Source organism: Polyergus mexicanus, unplaced genomic scaffold (genome assembly GCF_030449975.1).
Source record: "Polyergus mexicanus isolate NDT 795.1 unplaced genomic scaffold, iyPolMexi1.0 SCAF_100, whole genome shotgun sequence".
NCBI lineage: Eukaryota > Metazoa > Arthropoda > Insecta > Hymenoptera > Formicidae > Polyergus > Polyergus mexicanus.
The window spans coordinates 27,828-45,434 of record NW_027223420.1 but is presented as its reverse complement, the minus strand read 5'-3'; the positions used below and the strand labels follow the sequence as shown (position 1 = coordinate 45,434).

Below are 17,607 nucleotides of genomic sequence, written 5' to 3'. Positions count from 1 at the left end.
TTTATTGTTCGAATTTGTCGTTTTTATTGTTCGAATTTGTTGAATTTGCCGTTTAATTCCATCGACTGAATTTAATGTTTCAATTCTGAACACATATTGTACTTAATAATATAAAAATATTATTGTTCTATTTAAAATTAAAATTTATTGCACATTTTTTAACATTTTTTTTATTTGTTACAATGTTTTTCTGTTTCGCATCTCTTGAATATAATATATTTAATAATGATAAATGAAAAAGAACACAATAACAAATAATGTATAATGTTTATTTCTCTTTTTAATAAGTAAAATGTTCTGCGGCATGTATGCAGCTGTTGTCATATGGAATAAATAGTTGCATATGAGAGAGGGGGGGGAGAGGGGAGAGAGAGAGAGAGAGAGAGAAGAGAGAAAGGGAGAGAGTAATGAAATTAAACTCGAAATTTAAAAGAATGGTGAAATGAAGACTGAACATCATTAGTAAAAAGAGTTAAAAATTTTGAAACAGACGGGGAATTGTCCACTAATTTTTAGCCATATTGTTCAGTCTGTAATCTTTTACATACCGCAATATTGAAAACTAGCAGAAAAACAATTTGTCGATTGTTGTAGACATACAGGAAGCGGAAAAAGAAGATGACAAACAAATGAGAACAAAAGGGGAAGAAGGAAGAGAAAAATCAATCGGCGCCAATCGGCACTTTTCATTGGCCAGAGCGGCATTGAAAAGTGGCACATTTGAAATTATCGAACAATGAAATTCGCCTCGATTCGCACATCATATTGGTACTTTTAAGTGCCACTAACGGGAAACTATCTTTTTTATATTGGCACTTCTCAGAGCCATGATTTAAAAATGCTCTTTTTGTATATGGATGATTCCATATCAAATCGGACAAAAATCATTTTGATCCCGTATTTTTTAAATCGATCGAAACCTTTTTTACATATGCACGTAAAAAAAGTTTCAATCAATTTAAGAAATACGAGGTTATTTTTTATTCAATTTGATATGGAATCACTTATATATATATATGTGTGTTTATATTAGAAAAATATTTTATTTTAATGTTTGCGTTTGTTTTAATTAATATATAAATAAGCTAAAATTTTATTAATTTGTGTACAATTAATTTTTAGGGTGATTCAAGACTTCTGCGACAAACTCTGGAAAATGATAAATCTCACACAAAAAACCATTTTTTATGAAGCAACCAATGTTCTCTCATCCGTTGTTTAAATGCTATGCGATTGCGCAGACAAGAGTCTTAATTAGGTGACATTGATTACAATTAAGATGAATTATTTATTTATTGTTTCAAGTACACTTGCAGACAGTTTATAGAAGGTATTCAAAAAATCTGCTTGCATTTTTTGGCATCAATTGCCTCTGTACCTTTCACATAAATGAGCTACGTAGATGACAGCAAGAGCTAACTATAGCGCAGAATGCAATCAGAAGTTTAGGGTAGACACTTTAAATACTTTCTGTAAACTATCTGCAAGTGTACTTGAAACAATAAATTTTTCTCATATATATATATATATATATATATATATATATAATTCATAATTATAATAAATGTCATCTAAGACTTTGTCTGCGTGGTCGCATATATATATATAGCTTCTAATAAATGACGCGTCAAAAAACGGGTTGTTTCACAAAAAAAGTCCTCTCTCCGAGATTTATCGTTTCTTAGAGTTTGTCATAAAAGTCCCGAATCATCTTGTATATAAAATTACAACAAATTTGCTGTCATGCCGTGCACAGCAAGGTTTGTCCTGTTCTTGCCACAAATTTGCTGTCATCCCATGCACAGCAAGGTTTGTTTTGTTCTTGCCACAAATTTGCTGTCATGCCGTGCACGGCAAGGTTTGCTCTATTATTTGCGTAAAATATGCATCACACTATTGTGACAAGCCTTGCCAGCGAAAGCTAAGCTTTTTCCGGACACACCTTGTTACAATTTTGCTGTAAAGGCATGCTCGGGTTTGCTGCAAAGTTTGCATCATTTTGCTTGCTGGATACTGACAAAACGAATAACATCTTGTTGCAGTAAGATCCACTTTAAGAATAATAAGTAAATACTATGTATGAATACTTTGGTTTTCTTTGCATGCCTAGTCAGTCAGGTCTGTTCTAACAGATATTGCCAAGTGCTTGCTACAAATTATTGTTAGCAAAAAGGCTACAAATTTGGTACAAGAATTGTTATTATCGATTAAGCTGGCAGATTGCCGGCAAGAATCAAGCAAAGCTTGCTAACATAACTACACAGCAAATTGGCGGCAGAAACCGAGCAAAGCTTGCTGACATGACTGATATCAGATTGTCCGCAAAAACTGAGCAGGATCTAGAGTGCGCAATCTGATGGCAAATTGGCAGCAAAAACCGAACAAAATCTGCAGCTTATTACAAAGTATTATAAAATAGTTCAGTCGCTTATTGCTATGCGGCGCGTTATTCATTATCTATACCCGTATTCAAATTCTTGTCATGAGTGTATATAAAGCCTACAAAATGTTAATGTTAATAAGATCTTTAATTTTATAAATTAAGTTATTTGAATTTACCTATATGTTTTAACATATTAATATATGATTTTATATAATGTCTAATTATCTAATGGTCATTTTATGACCAAAACTTATCATCATTTTGTTACTTAGGGTTAAGGCTTTAAATCTATTTAAATATATACTTTTATATGAATGGCCAAAAGCTGCAGAATTCGTTCGGTTTTTGCTGACAATCTGCTATCAGATTGTCTTGCGCAGATCTTGGTCGATTTTTGCCATCAATTTGACGTCAAATCATGTCAAGCTTTGCTCGGTTTTTGCCGTCAATTTGCTGTCAGGTTATGTCAACAAGCTTTGTCACCAAAACACAAGCTTAATGCGGACACAGATGGCACTGGATTTGTTACCAAGTTTTGAGCGAATTTGATGCCAATTTGGCAACAATTTGTTATCAAATTGCTTACTGGGTAATACATAGTAGCATGTTGTGCAATGCAAGATATTTATAAGATTTCTTTTTTTATAAAATAATATAATATAATTATATGTATGCAAAGAAAACCAAAATATTCATACATAGTATTTACTTATTATTCTTAAAGTGAATCTTACTGCAACAAAATGTTATTCGCTTTGTCAGTATACATATATAATATGTATAATTTGATTTTCTTTGCATACGTATAACTATATTACATTATTTCATAAAAAAAGGAAAATCTATAAATATCTCGCATTGTACAACATGCTATTATAATATTAGTTATATGTATGCGAAGAAAATCAAAGTATTCATACACAGTATTTACTTATTATTCTGAAAGTGGATCTTACTGCAACAAAATGTTATTCGCTTTGTCAGTATATATACATAATATGTATACTTTAATTTGGTATATGTTAATTTATAAAAGCAATGAGATCACCTAAAAAAAACCTCACGAAGGTAAAAAAAATACGCCAAGTATATAAAAAATCCCAATTTGTACGCAAAAAATGTTTAATGTTTATCCCTAAAAAATAACATTTAAAAAAAGTTTTCTTTGAAAAATAATTTTCCTACAAAAAGAAACTAAAAAATGATTTTCCTCTGAAAAATAACAAATCAGAATTAAATATGAAATCAAGTTAACTACCCACACAGAAAAATGATATGTATTAGATATCTGCTAGATATCTTCAATGTCTACCAGGGATATCCACAGGATATACAGAAACAGCTATTAGACATGCTATGGATATCCAAATGTCCGCCATTCGAGATCTCATAAATATCTATAGGATATCTACATAAATATCCACTAGGTATCCATACAATATGCAGTGGATATTTATGAAGATATCCATTAAGCATCCGTACAATATCCAGTGGATATTTATGAAGATATCCATTAAGCATCCATACAATATCCAGTGGATATTTATGTAGATATCCATTGCATATATATACTGGATATTCATTAAATCTCTGTGTGGATATCCATTTAATGTTCCATAAATATGCATAGAATATATAGGCCAATATCCACTGGACATCTACATCAATATTCAGACGATATTTATATAGATACCTACTGGATATATAATGGATATTTATTAGATTTTGGCATAGATATCCATACAATGTTCTATATATATTTTATAAAAGATATTGGTAATAATGTTTATTAAAATTAAACAGTTTTAAGGCTCCTGAGTAGTCACCGCGGCCATATTGGAATGATGACGTCAGAAGCGAGAAATGACACGCTGAGAATTCTTGCGTGCCATTTTTAAATAAAAAGATATTTTAAGAGGATGCCGGAGCGACGGCCGAACTCCGACGGGTTAGCGCCCTCATCTAAGCGTAACTAAAATTATCGATAATACCGACCGAAATTATCGATAATATCAATAATTTTAGTTCCGCTGTTACCAATATTAATATTTCTGCATGTTTTATGCATATTTGAAAGAGAATTGTATTCAATATGTTGAAATCGGACAACATCGTGTATTTCTACTGCTCTATTGCCTCGCACGCATATCTAAGCGTATCTAAGCGTATAGATAACAGTATAACATATACACGTGTCTGCCTTTATTGCATATTTGAACACAATTGCACACATTACTTATATGGACTTATATATATATATATATATATATATATATATATATATATATATGTACGTGTGTGTGTGTGTGTGCCTTTCCATATATCTTTCCAAGAGGAATAATATTTGGCCATGTGTGTGTGTGTGTGTGCATATATTGTTATATATATATATATATGTGTGCCTTTTATGTGTGTGTATATATATATATATATATATATATATATACATACATACATACATACATACATACATACATACATACATACATACATACAATAGCACAATACATATATATGTATTATAATATATAATAACGGTTATATTGCTAATCTTACATAACTATTAAATCGCATCCGGTTCAAAATATTGTAAAGCAACCAGCACACGTAAATCGCCTCTGGAATATTTTTTACAATAACCAGCACACGTAAATCGCCTCTGGGATATTTTTTACAATACCCAGCACACGTAAATCGCCTCTGGGATATTTTTTACAATACCCAGCACACGTAAATCGCCTCTGGGATATTTTTTACAATACCCAGCACACGTAAATCGCCTCTGGGATATTTTTTACAATACCCAGCACACGTAAATCGCCTCTGGGATATTTTTTACAATAACCAGCACACGTAAATCGCCTCTGGGATATTTTTTACAATAACCAGCACACGTAAATCGCCTCTGGGATATTTTTTACAATAACCAGCACACGTAAATCGCCTCTGGGATATTTTTTACAATAACCAGCACACGTAAATCGCCTCTGGGATATTTTTTACAATACCCAGCACACGTAAATCGCCTCTGGGATATTTTTTACAATAACCAGCACACGTAAATCGCCTCTGGGATATTTTTTACAATACCCAGCACACGTAAATCGCCTCTGGGATATTTTTTACAATAACCAGCACACGTAAATCGCCTCTGGGATATATTTTTAACCAGAACGCTCATGCAAACCGCATCTGGTATGAAATATTTATAACCAATTCACGAAAAGATCGCTTCTGGGATCAAATATTTCGGCAATATTTAGAGCGCACATGCAAACCGCATCTAGTATGAAATATTTACAACCAGTTCACGAAAAGATCGCTTCTGGGATCAAATATTTCGGCAATATTTAGAGCGCACATGCAAACCGCATCTGGTATGAAATATTTACAACCAGTTCACGAAAAGATCGCTTCTGGGATCAAATATTTCGGCAATATTTAGAGCGCACATGCAAACCGCATCTGGTATGAAATATTTACAATCAGTTCACGAAAAGATCGCATATAGATAATATATAACACACATAGTATGCTCGGATCAGAAAGAGACGGACAGAGAAGAATGGGCAAAGAGAAAGAGGAGATAGTGTAAGTGAGCAAATGTCCATACAAGTGCCAAAAGTAAGAAAAAAAAGGAAATAGTTGGATCTTTCTCCGTAGCAATACTTTATGCTCACTAATATTTAGCGACTGATGTGAATTATTAATCGATATATTGTTGTACAGCCATTCTCTCGCTTACTCATTCCTATTCTCTCTCTCTCTCTCTCTCTCTCTCTCTCTCTCTTTCTTTTTTTTGCCCATGTCTGTCTATTTCTTTATAACAAAAATACTATATGAGTACTAAATACTATGTGCATCATATACATATAATGTGTATGTTCATGTATTGTAGTAATTTTAAATTCTATTTAAAGATTAATTTTATGTTACAATTTTTTTATACAAAGGTCTTTATGTTGTTTTCTATTTAGGAATTGCTTTAAAGATATAATCAAAAAATAAAAAAAAACTTGAAATATTACATTTTTATATAATATTACATTATCATATATTTTTGTGTAAACTGCACGGAAAAAAAAATCAATTATATCTAGCGACATATTAATATATAGTATACATTAAAACAATTCCTTCTAGAATTATGGTATATAAATATACTAACCTTTTGACCATTCTTTTTAAAGAAAGTCTGCGGGCAAAGCGAGGCAAGCGTTTCTCATTACATTTTCGCCCTATTATATGAACACACTATGACTACACAAACACAACACTCGTTTTTTAAATTCGACGCGTTATAACGCGTTATAACGGTTGAGCACACTTTTGCGGTTATCTCTCGTTACGCGTATGTACACAACACGCGCGACTGAGACTGAGACTGAGTACTGCCGCGCACTGATATTATCGCATGTGCCTGGCTGTGTGCGTGTGAATAGTACAGTCGCCTTATTCCCCGATACGTACATACATACTTAGATACATGCATGCTACAATTATCGCGTAATAATAAAAACAAATGCGCATCTTTATAAACGAATATTCTGTAACCGAATAAAAAGTTATTTTCATATTGATTAAAATTAATTCGATACATAAAAACATTATTTATTAATATTTTACGACGTGTCATTTTAATCACAATAATGTAATTAATGCATTTAAATTATTTTCGGATATATAAAATGCGAAATACAGACATTTGATTTTCTATAGTAACATGACATATATATACAGGGTGTCCGGCGTCAACCGCATCACCGGTCATGTGCAGGTAGAGCAGGTGAAACCGAGAAGAAAAGTCCTGTACCAATTTTTTATATAATACTTAATAAAAGAGTTATTATTGAGTAAAGTCTGGCCAATCAGCGCCGATCTTTAGCCGGGCGCATGTCGGTGAACCGCGCGCTTGATAGTGTACGCCGCTGCACACTTCACAGCGCGCGGCTCACTGACGTGCGCCCGGCTAAAGGTCGACGCTGATTGGCCAGACTTTACTCAATAATAACTCTTTTATTAAGTGTTATAGAAAAAAAAGGTAAAGGACTTTTCTTCTCGATTTCATCTGCTCTACCTGCACACGACCGGTGATGCGATTGACGCCGGACACCCTGTATATATATATATAAATTTTATAATAATTTATATATATTAATCTAACGTGAAAGATTATAGATAAAGGGAGCCTCACGAGCGAGACTTCGGAACTCTTCGATATTTGTCGTCTCGCTTGCTCCTTCATTCTTTCTCGCTATTGCTTTTGTCGACTTTCCAGCATCGCGCGGGGATCTTTCCTTATATAAACATCTTATAAAATAAAAACTGAAACTTTCATATTGTATTTTATTAGTATAAAAATAATTATAATGGATTAATGAGATTTTTGCGATTAAAATAACACCAAATATGACATAAATCGGATAATTTTAAATGAAATAAGTAATCATAATTTTAATAACATAATTGATTAAAAATAATCCGATTTATGTCATGTTTCGTGTCATTTTAATCGCAAGAATCTCATTAATCCATTATAATTATTTTTATACAGATGAAATGGAAAATACAAGTTTCACTTTTTATATAGAAGATGTTTATATTTTGTAGATAAGGAAAGATCCCCGACGCTGAAGAGTCGACAAAAGCAAGAGCGAGAAAGAATGAAGGAGTAAGTGAGATGATAAACATGAAAGAGTTCCGAAGTCTCGCTCGCGTAACTCTTTTTATCTGTAATCTTTCACGTATATATGTCATCTTACTATAGAAAATAAAACTTTCGTATTTCGCATGTTATATATCTGAAAATAATTGTAATGGATTAATTACATTTTTGCGATTAAAATGACACCAAATACGATATAAATCTGATTATTTTAAATCAAATAAGTAATCATAATTTTAATAACATAACTGATTAAAAATTATCCGATTTATGTCATGTTTAGTATTATTTTAATCGCAAGAATCTCATTAATCTATTAAAATTATTTTGATATCGATAAAATACGAAAAACAGAAATTTTACGAACGATAGTAACCCGAGATATTATAGATAAAGAGAGCCTCGCGAACGAGACTTCGGAACTGTTTGATGTTCGTCATCTCGCTTGCTCCTCGTTCTTTATTGTATTCTTTCATCCCCATTATTATATTCTTTTATTTCTTCGACTTTTATTCTTTCTATATTCTCGTCTTCCTACATAATAATACATTAATTTATTCGTCTTTATTTTATACAACATAAATGAGATATTGTGTATGTCATAAATAGAAAAAGTATTTAATTATGTGCATTTTTGTATGTACATGTGTTGTATTTAACTATAATTAAATAGAAAAAGAAAATAACTTGTGTATCTCATTTATGATGTATCAAATAAACATAAATAAATAAATTTATTTATTTTCATGTAGGGATACGAGAATAAAAATTAAGCAAATAAAAGAATATAATAATGGCAATAAAAGAATACAATATACAATAATGAACGAGCAGAAAGAGAGAGAGAGAGAGAGAGAGGTGCGAGTGAACGCGTAAGTGAATATGCGAGGAGCATGAAGCTAAGCGATACGTAGTACATAGCGAGCGAGCGATTAGAAAAAGACAGAGCGTATGATCGAGAGAAAAAAGATACTGCAATAATGTTAGTGCGTACATGTATATTACTCTACACGCATGAAAGAGACAAAGGTAGTACGATTATGTCTGTCCTTGTCATGTAAGATTGCAGCTCCGTCTATCGCGACATCACGCAACTAATCTACTGCTCTGTTTTACTCTTGAGCCTCCATCTCGCACACACACATATGCACGAAAATTTTATTTTGCAAAATCTTTTTTATAAAGCTTCTAAACTCACTTCTCTAAGTTCACTTATACTCTTTGATGAAATGCCGAGTGCGGAGTTTACTGATTAGGCACGTGTAGATTACAAATTTGTTATATTAAGTAAATGTTGACGCAGAAGCCGATAACAAAACTGTAATTTTCTCATTTTTTTTAACTTTTCATATGAAATGTTAAACTCCGCACTCCGTTATTATGTGTACCTTAATTGTGGAAAAGGATTTGTTGATATCTATAATCAACAAAAAGATTTTGCAAAATAAAGAATATTCGCGTTCTGTCGGTAATCCGGCATCCTCTTAAAGAAACAAGACTACAGATCGCTTTGGTATACTCGTAAAATTGTCCGAAAACTAAGCTTTTCCTTTGACAATTAGTAAATAACTGTAAAATGAGTATCAAAGTAAGCCTAGTCATACGGGAAAACATGTAGTTTGACAGCTGTCGAAAGAAATGGAAAATGTTCTTTTTACATAATACTTAACTTGCTAAACTTAGTTTTCGGACAATTTTATAAGTTTCACAAATACGTTACACATCACAGCATTAGCATAAAGTGAATAATTACGAAATAGCACGCAAGAATAATTTGGGCTGCCAAAACGTCACTTTTCACGCCTCATAGTTCATCGATTTGCAACGTGAGGCGCTGCATAAAAATTCTGACATATGGGTAACACGCTGATAACTTGTAGCTAACGCGTAACATATATACAGGGTTGGGAAAGTTACTTTATAAAAATAACTCGTTACCGTTACCGTTATTTTTTCTAAACAGTAACTCGTTACCGTTACTCGTTACCAATTTTAAAAAGTAACTCGTTACCGTTACAGTTACTAAAAAGTAACGAGTCGTTACTGTTACGTCCTGGCAACTCCACGATTCCTTCCTTTCGCAATGTTGCGGCAACGATAATCGATCGGTGATAAAAATAAGTCATTCAGTAAATAGAGCATCTTGCGCCACGCATTTCTTTAAACATCTAGTCACTTGTCAATATCAATATCTATGAACAACCGTGGGAAAGACGCGAGAAACCGGTGACGAAACCGCGCCAGTCGCCTAAAAATAAATAAAATCAGTAGATACCCCCGAAATAGAATTTTCCAACGGAAGAATAAATTGATATCGAAAAGATAATAAAATTCCCTCTAAGAAAATATCCGACAAACGTAACTAAATCAATAATGATGAAACTCCTGTGACGACATATCCAGTAACGACGGTAAGACCCTTTCTAATCAGATCACGTGCGCAAGACAAAATCTAATGCCCAACTGATATCGAGATCACCAATCGACCATCGCCACGGGTAAAAATTCGAAAAGTAGGAGAAACACCCCGCCTAATGAGGGCACTGGCATAATTTTTAATTCGTTGGAGACTTGGAAGATTCCCACTCTTAGAAATTAGAATACACGCTAAAAAAGGGAGATATAAAAAGAGGACCCAAAGGGCCACTCACTGTCTTACTTAGCACTTGCTTACCACTTCACTTACTTAGCACTTGTTTTATTCACTTAATTCTGTGCGTGCGTCTTCAGTTAACATAAGTCTCATTAAGTGCCGTGGCACCGCGAAAACTACAAAAAAAATTATACCAGTGCACTCATCGCCTAGCTAATCTGGAACCCGGCAATCCGGCACATTAAGAGACTCCACACCTTCACCTACGAAACAAAAAGTAAGTCACATTCGTCCAATTTAATTTACGCTATTAACCCTCGTGAGATATAACGCATTACGTTATATTATATTAACGCTGGTTTTCATAGTGAAAACCAGATCCGGCAGTCCAAGCCAAACGGTCATTCGCAGGAGTCGGAGGACTCGAACGCCGGTAAAATGCAGATTCTGCGCTACTCACAATAACAATTCAACAACAGTATCTGTTAGACCCACTCTTCCCCTCTCGCCTAACTACCCCTCCCCCAGCTACTCCCCAATCTACTTCCCCGAAGTCACTGAATTTCCGCTTTCCTCTCGCTCATTCTCCTCTCTATCTACTGTCCTCCTTAACAATTCACCTCCAACTTCCCCGCACCTTTCAGAGTCGGAATTCGACCAAGCAATAGAAGAGTTTTGCAACGACTTGCCCGACCTGGAAGCCGACTCATCTTACCAAGATTAACCAAACCTGAAAATCCCCCCTTCTCTCTTTCTCCCTCCTTCATACCGCATCCTCTTACTCACTCTCACACATACACACACATGTTTTTTTTTTTTTTATTTATTACTAAACCTTTACATTGTATTAACCAGTCAGAACCTAAAATTTAACGGTAGAGACTTTCCCTCGTCATTCTGACTGATGCCCTCCGTACCATTGTAACACCCGCGGAGCGATAAGCTCAACCACACACAATCACTCACACTCACACGATAAATGTATCACTTCCTACATATATATTATATACCATGTATTCGAACTTTTATTTTTATTAATGAATAAAATTATATTTTTTATTAATTAAACATTTCTTAATCCCCCCTCTCGTTCCCAGTACGAAGATCGCACTAGGTCCCATCCCGCGTAAAAGGGATTAAATTCCCTGACCGAAAAGGGACCACCGAACGAACGTCTGAATAAACAGCGTAATAGCGATCCGAACGGTCGTTTACCTGCTTTGCGGACCTATCAGTTCGTTCGACCCGATTCCGAACGCCACGAGACGTTTAACTTCGGGAAAATAAAAGATAGTTGTTGCGCCCTTCCGTCGACTCATCCTTCCTCGAGTCTGGACGTAACATTAGTAAATGTTATTATTTATATTTTTAGGTGGTTGTAAACATTCGGTAGTCTTTTTAATGTGGATCCACAGACGAACAGAAAATCCAGGACCGACAGAGGTTGCTTGTTATTGGAAAAAGGCTGTTTAATCAACTATTGGAGCAACTAAAAAATACATTGAAACTAAGGAATTGTACAAAAAAGAAGTACAGAATATAGAAAATTTTCCTGACAACGCAACATTTCTGCAGGACATTGTGAAAATAGCCAAGGAGAAGCAACTTGACAGTCAGTTATCGCAACATCATTTTGAACTAAAGGAACGCCGATTATACTCATTGTCAATGCATCGACTGATTGTTAAGTTTTCAGCATGTGGAATGAAAACTGCAGATGATTTTTTAATATTTTGTATTTCCAAAATGTCAAAAGAATTACGTTTTGAAGCGGAAAATGCAACTAAAATGCGAAGTAACAGCCATTTATGGTTCGAACTTCGCTACGGTAGAATAACTGCATCGATATTACATGAAGCTGCAAATTGTAACACCGAAGATGGAAGTCTTGTCGGATCACTGGCGCATCCAAAGTATATGATACAAAAGAAATGGGAAGAGGGAGATATCTTGAGAAAGAAGTACTTAAAAAAGTAGAGAAAATAGTAGGCCAAAAACTGAAAAATTGTGGTCTTTTTTTAATGCCAAATTACCTGATTTTGGGAGCTTCTCCGGATGCTATGGGCAATGATTTTATTGTGGAAGTGAAGTGTCCAAATTCAGACAAAGCTATTTCTCGATTTCCATCGAAAGGAAAAGTAGCTTCTAAGTGCAAAGCACAAATAAATCTTCAAATACTAGCTACAAATACAAAAAAGGGTTTATTTTGTGTTGCTGATCCTGATTTCGAAAATAATAGAAAAGTGACAACAGTTCGGGTAGATTATGATAAAGATTATACTACAGCTGTAACAGAACAAGCTATCAGTTTCTGGAAAAAAAATATTTATTGTAAATTGATGAATTCTATTTTGAGATAAAATATGCATTAATAAAAAGTTTGTTATGTGAACAATTAGTTTTTTATTTTTCGTATAATATAATTTTATATTAATAATTATAAATTATTATGTTCTTATAACAGGTGCTTGGAGGTTTATTAAAGCTGCTACAATACGAACAACATCATCTATGTACCCAATGAGAAATGACGGGTCGGAAAGACGGCTATTAGACGGCCATGTCGTTTATGGTTGAAATTAGTATCCAGTTAAACCATTTTTTAACTAATCGAAAATTTTATTTCTATTGATTGTAGAAACGTTTTTCTGCAAATTTGCAACTTGTATTATAATATAAAACAATTTAAAAATAAATAACAATTAAATATCACAATGAGAACTAGACAGTTTTAGTGCATTTACTTTTGAGAATCGATTGAAATCAATCAAAGAATCTCTTCGATCCTTTCGTAAACCGCTTGAGCAAGTTGCGAAGCGAGACCTGGAAAAAGACAGAATTCGATCTATTCGTCTACCTTATGATGGAAGTAACATTATTCTTTCTCAGAGACATATTGACCCAACTGAAACAACGCCAGGCATTCGGTATAAGAAGATGATTGTGAATGGTGTTATATTCTAGCTGGGACAGCGAGATTCTTGCCTAAAAACATCAGATGGTGATATTATGATCATAACAAATATTATTCAGAGAAATGACAATCCTGTGTGCGTAGTGGGCAATAAATATCGTCACTCCGTAGATTATTATGATTATCCACTACCTTCTTCTGTTCTTGGTATTTCGAAAGTAAGCCGCTTAAGTACAACAAGGAATGTTCTTCAGTTACCCAATATACAGTCAAAATGTTGGCTTATTCATATATCTCACAGCGAATCGTACCTCAGCATCCCTTTATTGCACACAATGTTTGCAATTCATTGAAGGGTATTGTATCAATTTAATCATATCAAGAATGAGAATTCGAAATAAAAAGGAAAAATAATACAATATATCAGAAAGATATAAAGAATTATATATATTTTTAATTAAAATATTTCTCAAAAATAAGTGAAAAATTTTTTTAGGCAGTAAAGATTAAATATGATAAATATATTTAATATACTTTCAAAAGACTAATCAACTTTATAATGTATTTTCAAGCTCTTTCTAGCATTTGAAATCTCAATACTGTTCTTTTTTTATCCATTTATAATTTTTTTTTATAGAATTTTTTTTAACTCTGAAAAGTACAATATTGAAAAAGAAGAACAATACTAAAAAAATTTCTTCTATAATAATATCTTGTTTCTTTCTTCTTTCTCTTTAATTTTTTGTTGCGAAATTTCTTACGGAGAATAAAGATGAAGAATGCAGTGATGAAAATGATGATGTATGTTTTGATGTTGGACATCATAAATGGTTAAAAAAAAAAAATGAGACAGAAAATGCAGTTGTGTATTGGCCTCCTAAGCCATATTTGGCAAGTACTTATGCAAAGAAAGGGAGAGATCCTGAAGATGATTGACTTATTTGTCCTGTACAAATCAAGCGGTGGTATAGTAAGTATATCATATTATATTGGGTTGAATGAAAAATGTTCGTGTCGTTTTTTTTGGTCTTCATCTGCTAGCAAAAAACGGAATGTCAAAAAGAGTATACAGAATGTCTCACAATTATCACTCAAACTTTAGTAATACATTGTGGAAATAAAATAGAGTAAAAATATTAATACAAAAATATCGAGGCTATATAATAATCTTTGATTTATAAGCGATAAAAGATTATCAATAACATCGCGTAAAAATTGCGCGCTTAGATTTGTGTATTTACACGTATACGTATCGATCATCTGTAAACTGTTATTGATTTTTTATGTCAAATAATATTGATTTTTACTGCATAGCTGATTTTATTGTATATCGTTTCTGTGTATGAGTATATATATATATAATACTCATATATATAATATCCATCATATATATAGTATCCATCATATATATAGTATCCATCATATATATATATATATATATATATATATATATATATATATATGACGTAATATATATGACGTAAAATATTTTACGTAAAACAAATATAATTTTCTATAATAATTAATTTTTATATATTGATTTATCTCCATAGTATCCATATATATATATATATATATATATATATATATATATATATATATATATATATATATATGGATACTATGGAGATAAATCAATATATAAAAATTAATTATTATAGAAAATTATATTTGTTTTACGTAAAATATTTAATTTTTTAAAATAGTAATTTGAATATTGTTCAATCATGTTAAATTTTATTAATTATATTATACTAATGGATTATTATTCGTTTCTTTTATTTCAGCTGTTATAGTTTAATTTAATTTTCTTTCAAGCGTGATTATTATGTATTTTCATCACTTATGTGTATTTCGCTTTTCTAGGTCATTATCTTAATGCTAGAAAAGGTGCTAAAGGTTTTGAAGAAAATTCAGCTTATGAAACGGAGAAAGAACTTGGAAAAGGGAAAAGAAAGCGATTTTGTAAAATCATACAAACTGATAGTGATTCAGACATCGAAATTCAAAAGAAAAGCAAGTTTCCTGCGCCTCCAAAAGTTCCGTTCAAATCTCAGGATATGAAGATCCATAAAATTAAGAAGCTTAATTCATCAAGTGAGACTTGACTTGATTAAATTTTCTTTAAATTTTTCTATTTTATTTAGTTATTTGTGCAAAAGTAAACTTTTTTAAGAAAGTTTAATAATGAAAGTTATTTCAATGTAATTTTTTTAATGTTTATTGACAAGAATTCAACTCATCAGAAATTTTTCTATTACTTAGATATCTATCTCCAGCCAGCTTCATGCTCTAAAATTAAAGAAAAAGGTTTTACAAACAATCTTGATTCATCCACTTCAGATGAAAACCAAAAGCATATTCTTAATGTTAATGTTATGAGCAACAATTCCATCTGCCAACATTTATTAAATGCAAATACGAATCTCAAGTCAATTCCTGATTCTGATATTATGCAGTCTGATACTGTGCAGAATCTTGTTAGGAAACAATCTTTGCTCTGCTCAGAAAATTTGAATTCTAATAATTCAATCGATTCGGTCAAAATATCTACTTGTGAAGACAGTACTTCGAAAAATATAGTAAAACAGAAAACCTCAATAAATAATCCTAAAAAAAAAATTTAACTGTACTTGAAAAAGTGAGATCTAAACTCAATCTATATAAACAAAGCTATGAGAATAAACAAAGAACTGTGCCTCAAGTTAACTCTGCAAAAGTTTCAAATTCTTTTGAAGAAACTAATTTCATTCAATTTGAAGAAACTATTCCTAAGTCTCCTAAAAATTCATTATTTGACGAGTTATCTCCTGCAGTATCAAATTCAGATTCATCAGATGCTATCAGATCAGAATCAAACTTCATAAAAAGTAAAAAAGAATGCAGAAAGGTTGTATCCTCAGATAAACAGATATCTGTCAACACAAGCATTGGTAAGAATAAAATGACTTTTTACTTATGTTTATTATACACACTTTTTAATTTCATATTTGGTTATTCTTTTTTTTTATCTTCTGCAGGATCAAATTCAGATTCATCAGATGGTATCAGATCAGAAGCAGATTTCATAAATAATAAAAAGTGCAAAAAGATTATATCCTCAAATAAACATATTTCTATCAAAGCAAGTATTGGTAAGTAAATGACTTTTTTTTACATTTATTATACACATTTTTTGATTTTATGTTTGGTTATTCTTCTTTTTTATCTCTTGCAGGATCAAACTCATTGTCAGATTTACCAGATACTGTCAGATCAGAATCAGACTTCATAAAAAGTAAAACGCAATGCAAAAGGGCTCTATCCTCAGATAAACAGATTTCTGTTAATGAAAGCATTGGTAAGAAAATGACTTTTTATTTGCATTTAATATACACACTTCTTAACTTTATAAATTTTTAAAAATTCCGGGCTAAAACCCAGATAGCCAAGAATGTTAAAATTACGTTTTGCCAAAGCTTTGCGACAAGGTTTGCTTTAATTTTGACAACAATTGTCTAGCAAACGTTTGTCTTGTTTTGGTTTGTCAAAAAGTTTGAAGCAAATTGACGGCAACATTTTTTGTCTCACGATGCTGTAAATAATAGAAAAAGGTTTGCTCGTAAATTTTACGCAAAGAAGAACATGTATGATGCTATTCACGGTGTAACATTAGTAGCAAATTTTATTATACACGCTATAATAGCAAATTTACGACAAGAACAGAGCAAACCTTATTGTACACAGTATGATAACATATTTACGAAAAAAACAGAACAAACTATACTCTGGCACAACGAGATGCAAAATTCACGCAAATAACAGAGCAAGCCTTGCCATGCATGGCATGACAGCAAATTTACAACTTTACTTTGTTACAAACTTTACAAAAATATAGTATTCAGCCGATAGTTCGTTTGTTCATCGTTATGCGACGCGCTATATGCATCCATCTCGTATTTGATTTTTAGTCATGAGAAGTATATAAAGCTCGCAAAAAGCAACTGACAGAAGATTAAAAATATAATTATTTCTATCAGTTCAATGACTGATACAATCCCAAACATAGGGAA

At 32.2% G+C, this 17,607-nt stretch overlaps 1 long non-coding RNA gene across 1 annotated transcript; it reads left to right on the top strand.

The window, feature by feature from the left end:
- The first annotated feature begins 14,508 nt into the window (after positions 1 to 14,508).
- On the top strand, positions 14,509 to 15,870 carry LOC138944147 (uncharacterized). The gene is made up of 3 exons (XR_011448654.1): positions 14,509 to 14,525; positions 15,422 to 15,652; positions 15,821 to 15,870. It is a non-coding gene; the product is annotated as an uncharacterized lncRNA (long non-coding RNA).
- Positions 15,871 to 17,607: the final 1,737 nt, after the last annotated feature.